This window comes from Marmota flaviventris, chromosome Y, assembly GCF_047511675.1.
Source record: "Marmota flaviventris isolate mMarFla1 chromosome Y, mMarFla1.hap1, whole genome shotgun sequence".
In the NCBI taxonomy this organism is placed as follows: Eukaryota; Metazoa; Chordata; class Mammalia; order Rodentia; family Sciuridae; genus Marmota; species Marmota flaviventris.
The window spans coordinates 12,095,747-12,107,462 of record NC_092519.1 but is presented as its reverse complement, the minus strand read 5'-3'; the positions used below and the strand labels follow the sequence as shown (position 1 = coordinate 12,107,462).

General features: G+C 35.7%; 1 pseudogene; it reads left to right on the top strand.

Moving 5' to 3' along the window:
- The first annotated feature begins 1,262 nt into the window (after positions 1-1,262).
- LOC139703575 (Krueppel-like factor 17 pseudogene) lies at positions 1,263-1,905 on the top strand (annotated as a pseudogene).
- Positions 1,906-11,716: the final 9,811 nt, after the last annotated feature.

The window sequence follows — 11,716 nt, the reverse complement described above, 5'->3', positions numbered from 1 at the left end:
AGAATATTATTCAGTTTTAAAGAATAAAATCATGGCATTTGTAAGTAAATCATGAAGTTGAGGAATATCATGCTAAGCAATATAAGCACATCCCAAAAGATCCAAAGGCTAGATGTTTTTTCTGATATCTGGATATGAATTCTCAATAAGGGGTAAACTAGGGAAAAAAATAGAATTACTTTAAATTAGATAGAGGAGAGTGAAGGGAGGGGAGGGGATATGGGTTAGAAAGGATAGTAGAAAGAACCATATATAATTACCTTATGTATATGTCTGACTGCAGGAACAATGTGATACCCAATATATGTACGATATATCAAAGTGCATAAATGCATTCTACTTTGGTATATAACTAATTGAAATAAAAAGTTAATAAGAAATGTAAAAAATGAGTTTTTAAAATTTTACCATACATGTTCTATCTTTGCAAAGTTGATTCAGGAATATTAAATAGAAACCAAATGTTCCTGAAAAGTTTTTTTTTTTTTTTTAATTTTCCAACATTGCTAATTATTTTTAAGCAATTATTAATTACTTTTACAAAATAAACAAATTTGAGAGGGTGCAGCTGGTCCTTGTTGGAGCAGGAGGTTGAGGAGCCGAGATAGTGGCAGACTGCGCACCAGCTGGTCCTGGATAATGAGAGAGCAATGTCCATCTTGGATATGTCTCTGTCTTCCAGAAGTAGCGGAGTACACACCTCTTAGAACCATAGCCCACCACACACTCAACAGTTTCTTCAGGGCACAGAGATGTTAGGGACCTTTTTCGTGTCTGCTGAGGCACCTGTGCAGAACATGGATGAAGTTCAATATGTTTCTGCCTGAGCACTGTATGAACTGATGTCCCCAAGCGGCTCTCATCCCTTCCCAGATGACTTAAGTATCTCCCTCCCAGCCAGGGATGATGAGGTGCAAGGAGCCCCAGATGATGATGCCCTTAGGAGAGCCCAGTATTCCAGGAATGGCCAGGACCTTCAGTGAGAATCTAAAGACTGCCAGTCCCAGATTCAAGTGGCATCTCAGTGTCCCACACCTGTGCCCCAACAATGCCTTATTTTGATCCCCAATCTCAGACCAAGGGGAACTCAGGCAGCAGGATACGCCCTATTCCCAGCAGGAATAATCTTAAACCTGGAACGCCCTAAACCCGATTATCCTAAACCGGGAACACCCTAATCCACCCTGGTCCTTGAGCAAGGTCACCTACATGCAATGTCACTGCAAAATGTCCTATTTCCACGAGTCCTTCCACTAAGCAACATGGGGTACGCTGGCAAGGAAATTGTCATACCTACTTGGCTAATGGCTCCCAGCATCAGACCCTCTTTAACTCCTAAAATGTTATGGGCCCCAAGCATTCCCTCCACTGAGACCCGGGCTCTGCTCTTTTCCATGGTTCATATGTTGCCACCTAGAGATACCTATGACCTTGGGATGCATCAGATAGGTCCCAGTCATTGCCGACCTTAGACTCCTTTGATTCTCTTGTGGATAAGGCAGACTGCCAGGAAGACCTCTTCCTACCTGAGGTGCCCATGCAGGCTCCAAGGAGAGTAGAGAACTCCAGTGGCCTCCATTTTCAAGGCCTTATTGCTGTCAATATAAAAACTGTGGAAAAGCCTGTACCAAGCACTCACCCTTGTGAGTCACCAGTGCAAACACACAGGTGAGAAGCCCTATAGATGCAACTGGGAAGGCTGCATGTGGTCTTTTTTTTGTTCTGATGATCTTGGACGACATATGAGGATACATACCAGGTATCGACCATATGGATGTGATCAGTGTGGCTGACAATTCATGATGGCCAACAGTTCATCTCCGGCAACACCAAGGGATTCATCAGCACCTGCCAGGGCATGCCAGCAGTGGACACACAGATGGTCCTCTTGCTCCTGGTCTTTAAGTCCATCTCTTCCTCAGTTTTGTTTTTCTACCCAGTTGCTGCCTGCCTCCAAACAACTCATCTCTTGGTAGGGAGCAGCTTAGATGAAGACCAAGTTTAAGAGGCAACATCAAAGACCACATGCAGCTCTGGACTCCATCATAGTTTCCTCAAATCCCTCAAAGCCTGTCTTGAATGGCCTTGAATTTTGAACCATCAAAATTCCCAATCTTAAATCATAGTACAGAGCTACAGTAACTATAGTAACAAAACCCTCACCATGTTAAACAAAGGCAGACATGAAAACCAATGGAACAGAAGTCAGAAGCAAACCCACATAAATACTGTTGTCTGATTCTAGACAAATCATCATAAGCATACATTGGAGAAAATGATTCTTCAAAAAATGATTCTGGAAAATTAGAAATTCATAGGTAGTAGAATAAAATTTAATCCCTGTCTCTCACCCTGTACAAAATTTAACTCAAAGGGAATCAAGCAACTAGGTATTAGACCAGAGACTCTGTGCCTACAAGAAGAAAAATATAGACCAACTATCTATCATGTCAGCTTAGAAACTGACTTCCTAAAGCACAAGAAGTAAAGTTAAGAATCAATAAATTAAAAGGTATCAACCTAAAAAGTGTCTTCACAGCAGAGAAAGCAAGCAAGAATGAGAAAAAAGAAAGAACTCACAGATTGGGGAAATCCTTTCCATCTGCACTTCAGATAAAGCATTAATATCCAGGATACACACACAAAAAAATTAACCCTGAAAAACTCAAATAACACAATCAATAAGTGGGGAAAAGAATTGAATAGGTGCTTCCCAGAATAAATATAAATGGCCAAAATTTATTATAACATTTATGTAAAATGTTCAATAGGTCTAATAACTAGAGAAATGCAAATAAATTTACACTGAGATTTCATCTCATTCCAGTTAGAATGACAATTATCAAGAATACAAGTGACAATAAATGTTTATGAGGATGTAGGGAAAAATCTTCACTTATACATTGCTGGTGGAATTGAAAACTGGTGCAACCAGTTTGTGAATCACTACAGAAAGTCCTCAAAACTGGGAATGGAACCACCATTTGACCCAGTTATACCACTCCTTTGTTAAACTCAAAGGTTTTAACATCAGCAAAGTGCATGGTCTCAGCAGCTGAATTCAAAATAGCTAAGCTATGGAACCATCCTGGTTGCCCTTCAACAAATAAATAATAATAAAATGGGAGATATATACATTATGGAGCATAACTTAGGCATAAACAAGAATTAAATTATGACATTTGCTAGTAAATGAATAGAACTGGAAGCTATCATGCTAAGTTAAAAAAAAAGCCAGTCCTCAAAATCAAAGGCCAATTTTTTTTAAAAATTTGTGGATACTAAAACAAAATAAGTTGAGAGGGAGGAAAGAATAGAAGTTTATTGGATTATACAAAGGAGATTGAAGAGAAGGGAGAGGGGAGAGAATGCAAATGATAACAGAATGAATTGAACATAACTTTTCAACATTCTTATATAAATACCTAGCCAGTGAAACTCCATATCATGAATGTTACCCTAGTTAGAATAAGTTATACTCCATGTATATATAATATGTCAAAATGCATTCTACTTTCATGTATATCAAAAAGAACAAACAAAATTAAACAGTTAAAAAAAATTTGGTGGAAGTCTGCAGGACATTTTTTTTTATTCTGTATGCCTGAGGAAACCACAACATGTGGCAGATGCCAAGGTCTGCCACTAGTATGAGGTCTATCTGGACAGACCTGGGTAGCAGGAATCTCTAAATGCCTGAAATGAATCCCTCAGAAACAATTTCCCAGGTATTTTTGAGGATGCAGGTTTCCCTGAATCTTCTTTCCAAAAAGAATATACTTTGTAAATTTAATCAGACTTACACCCCCACTGCATCTTCTGGCCTTGAATCACACTGAATCAACCTATGATTCTGTGCCCCTGACCAGTGCTTCTGAACAGGAAGAGATACAAACACCTAGGGAGAAGGGATAGTTGGGGAGCATTAGGAGACAGTATGGTCAGTATAACCCTTATTTATTTTGATTGACTATTTTTCTAGTTGTTTTTATATTTTTATTTTTTAAATTTTACCTTCATGGAATATTTTGCTAAAAATGTTTTATAATGCAGACTTTCTAGTTGTGATTTTTTTAGCTTTGCTTATTATAGAAATTTTTTATTTTATCTTCAATTTGTACCTTAGTTTTCCTGGATACAGTATTTCTGGATATAGTATTCCTTGTCATCATTCATTTTTTTTTTCAAGCTTGGCATGTGTTATTTCAAGACCTCCTAGCTTTGAGGATCTGTGTTGAGAAATCAGCTGAAATCTAGATTTGTTACCCATAAATGTGACCTATTATTTTTTCTCTAGCAGCCATTAAAATTCTACCATTATTCTATATGTTAGGAATTTTTTTGGGGGGGTAATATAACTTGGTATGGGTGTAATATAATTTGGTACATTTGGAATCATAGATGTTTTCATTCTTATTAAGATTTATAAAATTTTCTGATATTATTTCACTGAAATTTGTGCATTCCTTTACTTAAGAATCTTAGATTTGGCCTGTTCATCCTATTCCATATTTCCTGAAAATTCTTTTCCTGGTCTCCTAATCTCTTTTGTCTCCACAGTTAACTTTATTTTCAAGATTATATATCTTGTCTTATTGTGTGAAACTCTATCTTCCTAGTGTTCTAGTATATTAGTGATGCTGTCCATTAGATTTTTTAATTTGGTTTATTGATTTGTTCATTTTGAAAATTTTTGTTTGATTCTTTTCCAAAATCTCTATATCTGTATTAAAGTGTTTCTTATGTTCTGTATTTTCTCTGATTTTACTTCTTTAATTTTTCTTACCTCATAGATCAACTTAAGTATAAAATTTTAAAATTCTTTCTCTGGTTATTCCTGCACTGTGGTGTCATAAATTCTGTTTTTGAGATATTTTGATATGTTTGGTATGTTTCGTTTCCTTTATTTTTTCATGTGTCTGCCCACTTATCATTTTAAATCAGAGGTGGCAGAGTTTTTATTCTATAAATTTATAGTGTCCCTGAAGGTTTTCAGTACCTCATGGTTTAGGGTAAGTTAATAACAACCAATAAAAACAATATGCATAATAAAACTAAATATTTAATTCCGATTATAGCATCTTAATGTGAATTAACACAGTAAAGAAAAATTGACTTAATAAAAAAATTATGAAAAATAAAAAGAGTACATTTACAAGAGGCTCTCTATTTCAAAAGATGAACAGGGAGAATGCCAAAGAAATTTAAGTTGTGCTGATTATCAGGGAGGAGGAGACACTTGAAGGACAAGTGAAAAAACAATAGAATCTATCTGTTAGGAAATAATAGAGACAAAGAAAAGTAAAAGAAATAGGCAAGTGAAAAATGTAAAAAATAAAGCCAAAATATATTGATCAAAAATCTTTACCCTCAAAACACAGAGTCAAAAAAAACTACTTTCAAATTAAAATTAAAAATGAGAAAATTAAGACAAATACATTTGTAGATAAATGTCTATTGAATCACTCAGCAAATGAACAATGACCAAAAATAGAGAAAAAAGAAAGAAAAATAACAAATAACAAATAAAATAAAATAATGAAATAATAAAAAATAAAAAAGAGTTTTTTGATTAAAAAAACTCCATTTGAGTTTTGTTTCCATTGAGGAGCTCAAAAACTGTCAATGAAAATAAATGTTCATTGTCTGGTCCCAAATCTCTCACCACTGTTTTCTTGAGATATGAACAATATGTAAGTGTAGTAGCCACAGACATCAATTTTTTCTCTTTTTTGTGTTGCTTGTTAAGCTGCCAGTTTGAATTAAAAAATTCTTGGCTTTCATTATTGGCAGCAGCTTGGAGAATGTTGTCTGTCAACTCTCAGAGTGGGATCACTGCAGAGTTCTGAAAAGAGTTTCTGTAGGCTCTTGAAGGTAGGGTTTAGGTCTGATAGACCTCAGGTGTTTGTTGAAGGTAATTGGCCTGTAGATTTTAAATCAGGGCACCTCCAGGGCACAGCGGCTTCTAATCCACACCGAGAGAGGCTGTATTCTAGAAATTTTCCTTGGGTTCCACTTCTGTGGCAGAGTAACCAATTCTTTACCTCCTCTACCACCCATGGATTCTATCTTTCTTGGACTCCTGGGCTCAATCCCCACATGCAGTCCCTCCCATTCAAGAGATCAAATTTCTGACCTGCCCAGTGAGCCACCAGACCATGTATCTCTCAGGTTTCAATGACCTGTATTCAATGACTGGTAAAATACTTCTTGTGTCTAAATATTTCCTGGTCTCCTAGGCACACTCTATTTGTGACTGGCCTTTGCCATGTCTAATTTTCAAACTCACATCAGATTACCCAGGTATGGGTTCTGGGCTTACTCTCACAGCCATACCTGTCTGGCATAGGCTCCTGCTTGGGCTATCTGTCGACAACTGGGAAAGAGTATGTTACCTGTATGAGGATAGTGTAATATACCCTCTGGATCAGTCCAGCAGTGCTTCATTTCTGATATCTCCATATCAAGACTTGCCACAGTGACAAATGTAAGGTGGGTCTTTAATCCTTCTCCCCACTTTGCCTATAGTGAATCAGTTCTGCCAGTGTGTGTTTTTCTTATTTTATTTTATTCAGTCTTCTTAGTACCTAGCTATTTTCAGAGTGAGGTATTAAAACCCAGTAAAATCCCTCTTTCAACCACCTTACTGAGAATCTGTTTATTTGCTTTTTTGGTCTCATGCCATGGAGCAGCTTGGAAAGCAACCTTCTCTCTTCCACTGTCAGGGTTCCAGATGTGGAAATGTACAAGATGGTAAATTTTCTCTGATGAGCAAACTCCCAGGGAATAACAGACATTTTGTTTTCCATATATGAAATATTCTGCAGTTTCTCCTAGGGACTAGAAAGATAACTAATACATGTGCAATGTCTAGTTGCTTGGTAATGCTAAGAATAGGCTGTATGCTAGAGTCTTGTCAGCCTTGATCTTTTTTTTTAACTTTATTGTTTTTTAAATTTATTTTTCATATACATGACAATAGTGGAATGTATTGTCAGCCTTGATCTTAATCTCAGACACTGAACTTCTGGCAATAAAGGAACTCTCTTGTTAGATAATCACAATAGTTCACTGTACCTGAACCTGTCTACATAACATAACTTTTACAATGGACTTTCTTGTGAGATACACAAAGCTCCTAACATTGCACATTGCAACTTAGTATGCAACTGAGGAATAAGCTGCATAATTTTGCTAACTTTGTAACCCGTCCAGTAATAAAATGAACAGTATGTACTAATGATGCCAAAGACCTAATGTAACTTATGGATTTAAATAAAGCTGGCAGCTTAGAGAAGTAGCCTTTGCTTTGCCTTTGCACTTTGCTTTTATCTCCTTTTGCTTTCTTTGCACTCTACCATCTTCCAATCCCAGCATTTTACTCTAATTAAATGTACGAGAATATTTTATGTATGTTTATTGACCATTTTTAATTGTTTTCTTTTGAAAATTTTCTGTTCAGCTAACTTTTCCATTTTAGGAGTGGATTATTACGGTTTTGGTGCTTTAAAAAAATTCTGTATGTAAGTGAACATCTTTCCTGTGCCACAAGAATACCTTGCAAAGACCTTCCACAATTTTTAGGCTGCATCTTCACTCTTCTGTTTTTTTTTCCCCTTTGCTGTGTAGGAGTTTTTAAATTTGATGTAGTGCCATTTGTCAACATTTTTTAAATTATTCATTGTAATTATATAAACAATGGGATTTCTTTTTTAATTTTTGATTTTTAAAAAATAAATGACAACAGAATAAATTATAATTTTTATTACATGTATACAGCACAATTTTTCATATCTCTGGTTGTATATAAAGTATGTTGACACTAATTTGTGTCTTCATATATGTACTTTAGATGATGATTTCTGTCACTTCCAATATTTGTTTACATGCATAACATAATTTGATCAATATTTTGCCCACTTCCTGCCTCTTTTTTACTCCTCTCTACAAATAATTTAGATTTTCTTCACCACTGTTCTACTTTCTATTTTCATGATAATCCCCTTTTATTTCCGTTTTCTAGCTTCAAAATATAAGATTAAACATGTGACCTCTGACTTTCTGAGTTTGGCTTATTACACTTAACCATAAATAATATTCTTCATTTACCCCTATTTATCTACAAATAATATTATTTTGATTTTACTCAGAATCACATAAATACTTATTGTATATGCAGGCTAAACAACGTTGCTGGGCACCTCATGTATTGATGGGCATTTTCTGTGGTTACTTAACTTGGTTGTAGTGAAGTGTGCTTATATAAGTATTAATATATATGTATCATGGGAAGCTGAATAGTTTTTTGTGTAAATACTAAGTAATATATAGCTACTAAGTAATGTATAGCTGAGTCATATATTGTTTCCTTTATTAGTCTTTAGAGGAATCACCATACACATTCACATAATGATTTTAATAGTTTACATTATCACCTAAAGTAGAGATAAGAGTTTATTGACTCCCACATCCTCATTAGCCTTTATTATCATTTTTGATGGTTGTTTTCTTAACTGGAGTGAGATGAAAGCTCAGTGTAGTTTTGATTTTCATGACTCTTACTGACATCGATAATTTAAAAATATATGTTGACCATTCACATTTATTCTTTCACTTTAGTTCATTTGTCCTCTTATTTAAAATGTAATCTTTTGTGTTAAAATTTAAAAGTTATTCTGAAGATTAATTATTTGTCAACAGAGTAGCTGACAATTTTTATTTTACATTCAGAAGTATCATTCTTTATACTCTTAAAGCCTCCTTCACTGTGCAGAAAGAAGGTTTTAGGTTTGAATAAGGCAATCTTACTGTCCAAGAATTTGGCTATTCTTGTTTTTCTACATGTATTAAAGGTTGGACTGTGGACTTTTGTCTCTTTTTAAAATTTTCAAAGTTACAGGCTTAATTACTAGCTCTTCATCCACTTGAAATTCATCATTGTATAGGGTGGGAAATGGATATTTAATCTTATAATCCTTCCTATAGATTCAGATTCTCTTCACTCGTTTCTTTTGACTGATCTCTTTATATAGAACAAGATGACCATATCTATGGGATTTATTTCTGTGTCTTCTATTTTGTTTCATTGGTCCACAATTCTATTTGCATGCATGTAATAGACTTTTTTTTTTCATTAATAGCTCTGTAATATAATTTGAGTTTGTTTTGATGCCTCCCATCTAGTTCTTTTGCTAAGAATTTTTTTGGCTATTCTTGTTTTTCTACATGAACTTCACGATTGGCTTTTATAATTCTCTGAAAAAAGATATTGACATTTAAATGGTGATAGTATTAGGCCTGTAGAAAACTTTTGGTAACCTGGCATTTTAATGATAATAATTTTTCCTATCCAAGAATATGAGAGGTATATATGTCACTCTGTGTTTTATATTCTTGTGTTAGTTTTCATAATTTTCTCATATGGAATTTTGATCTTCTTGGTTAGATGTATTCACAGATACTAAGTAATTTTAAAGATATTATGAATTTTAAAGATATTATGAATGGAATTTCCCCCCCTGGTTTCTTATGAAAAATATATTGGTTTTATGTTTTAATTTTTCATCATCCTATTTTTCTTTCTTTGTCAGATCTAGAAGTCTTCTGCTCAATATTTTGAGTCTTCCAAGAATAGAATTATGTTGTCTGTAAAAAGGTATATATTTTTTAATATCTTTCATTTCCACTTAAATTACTTTTACTTCTCTTGCCTAGACGCTATGGATCAATTTTTGAATACTTCATTGAATAGCAGAGATGATTGTAGATGCCTGTATCTTGTTTCTGATTTGGAGGAAATGCTTTCACTCTTTAATGGTTTTCATTAAAGGGATGTGGACTTTGTGACGTGACTGTCCTATATAGTCCGTTGGCGTAACTCCAGCCATCTTCCTTTGCCCACTCCCACTTTATGAATACTGTTGTTATTCTCAAGAGATAGAAACTTGTTGGTCTTTGTTATCTCTTTGAGAGATTAAAAAGTTGCATTTCTATATTCTCAAGAAACACTTACTTGCATTCCACAAAATCAGGTAATGCTTGCTATACCAGTCATAAGGGCTAAGCCACTAACAGTGACCATGATTCTGGCATATAAAACACAATGCTGTGTTGAGAGCCACAGCCGAAGGGGCCCCAGCAAACTTCCAGCTGCCAGCAATCCAGCTGCCGGCAGATGTTGAGAGCCACAGCCGAAGGGGCCCCAGCAAACTTCCAGCTGCCAGCAATCCAGCTGCCGGCTGATGATTGGCTCACAGCGGCCCCAGCAACATCTAGCTGATTGGCTCCTCTGCGGTGATGCTCATTGGACTGTTTCCCTGCCCTTTCAGACCACGGAGCTGCTCATTGGGGGACTTTTTGGCTCTGCCCACGTGACCCAGCCAATCGGCCTCAAGAGCAGGAGGTTTGTGGGAGGTGGAGAAGAAGCTTGTGGGGGGGAGAGAGAGGCTTGTAAAAAGCCGGTGGTGGCAGTTGAGGCTCTGAGGATTTTTCCCGAGAGGCTGGTTTGTTTGGTGTGTGGTTCTAAAAATAAAGTTAGTTTCTTTTGACAAGTGGCTCCTGATTGTGCCCAGCCAGGCTGCGGCAATGCTGCTTTCTCTCTCCTGCTGTTCTCCTTCTCTTGCTGCTGTTCTCTCTTGCTTGCTGGTGCTACTGATCTCTCTCTGTGTAGAGCAGCCTGTCAGAGGCCTGACAATAAATATGCCTGTGCCTTTATCTTTGGTGTGCCTGTGTGATCGTGATCAGTCATATGCCAGTTTTCTTTCATTTATGCCAGTGACCTGGATCAAGTTCTCTTGTTGGCCTTGCACCCTGTGTGCACCCCTCCCTTGCAGATTTCAGCTGCTTTGATATACTGGCCTGAGGGCCCAGGATGATCACAGGACACCTTCTTCCATCCACCAAGCACTCTTCTACGTCCTCAATCTTCACATCCCCAGACTTATTTGGGTAAGTGACCTTGCTCTTCCCTTCAGCTCCTTGGTCATCACTACATAATTTACTCTCTCACATATAGCCAAATGATATAGAACCAAGACCCGAGTAAAAACTCACCAAAGGGGAATGGGTGGGAAAGTAGTCTCACTTGTAGTGAGTCTTGAGTAGTGAGTCAAGACTTATATTATTTGTTCTATATATTACTGTCTTATCAATGTTTATGTATATCAAAACCAACATATAGAGTGCTTATAAACTAAAATTTAAAAATGTGTTCAAATACCTTTGATTCATATAAAGTTAAATTTAAATTAAGGAAAAGGTCTTCAAAATTACTAATGTCTTCAAAATTACTAACTCATACTTCTCTCCAGATGATTAGACAATGAAAAATGTCATTTTCTATTAAATGTTCTAAGTACAATATCCATTGCTTCTAATGTTTATTGCTCCTTCTAGGATTTTTCCTTCAACAAGAAAAGATGCCTTAGTGTTAACTAAACTTAATTTTTATGAGTAACCAAAATTAAAACAGATAAATCAGACTTAACAAATGAGATGAATATTATAAATGTGATTTTCACAAATTGTTGTTGAAAGGAAAGTTTTAAATTTTTTTCCAGTCTTCACTAAAAGCAAGGTGATTAAAATTTAAAATTCTACTTTCATTTATGTTCTAAAACTGACAAAATGATTTTTAAAAACTGCATTTTTTTAAGCCAAATGACACCAGACTTTAGATTTCTAGACTCCTGACTCTGTGAAGTATGAACCAGCAATG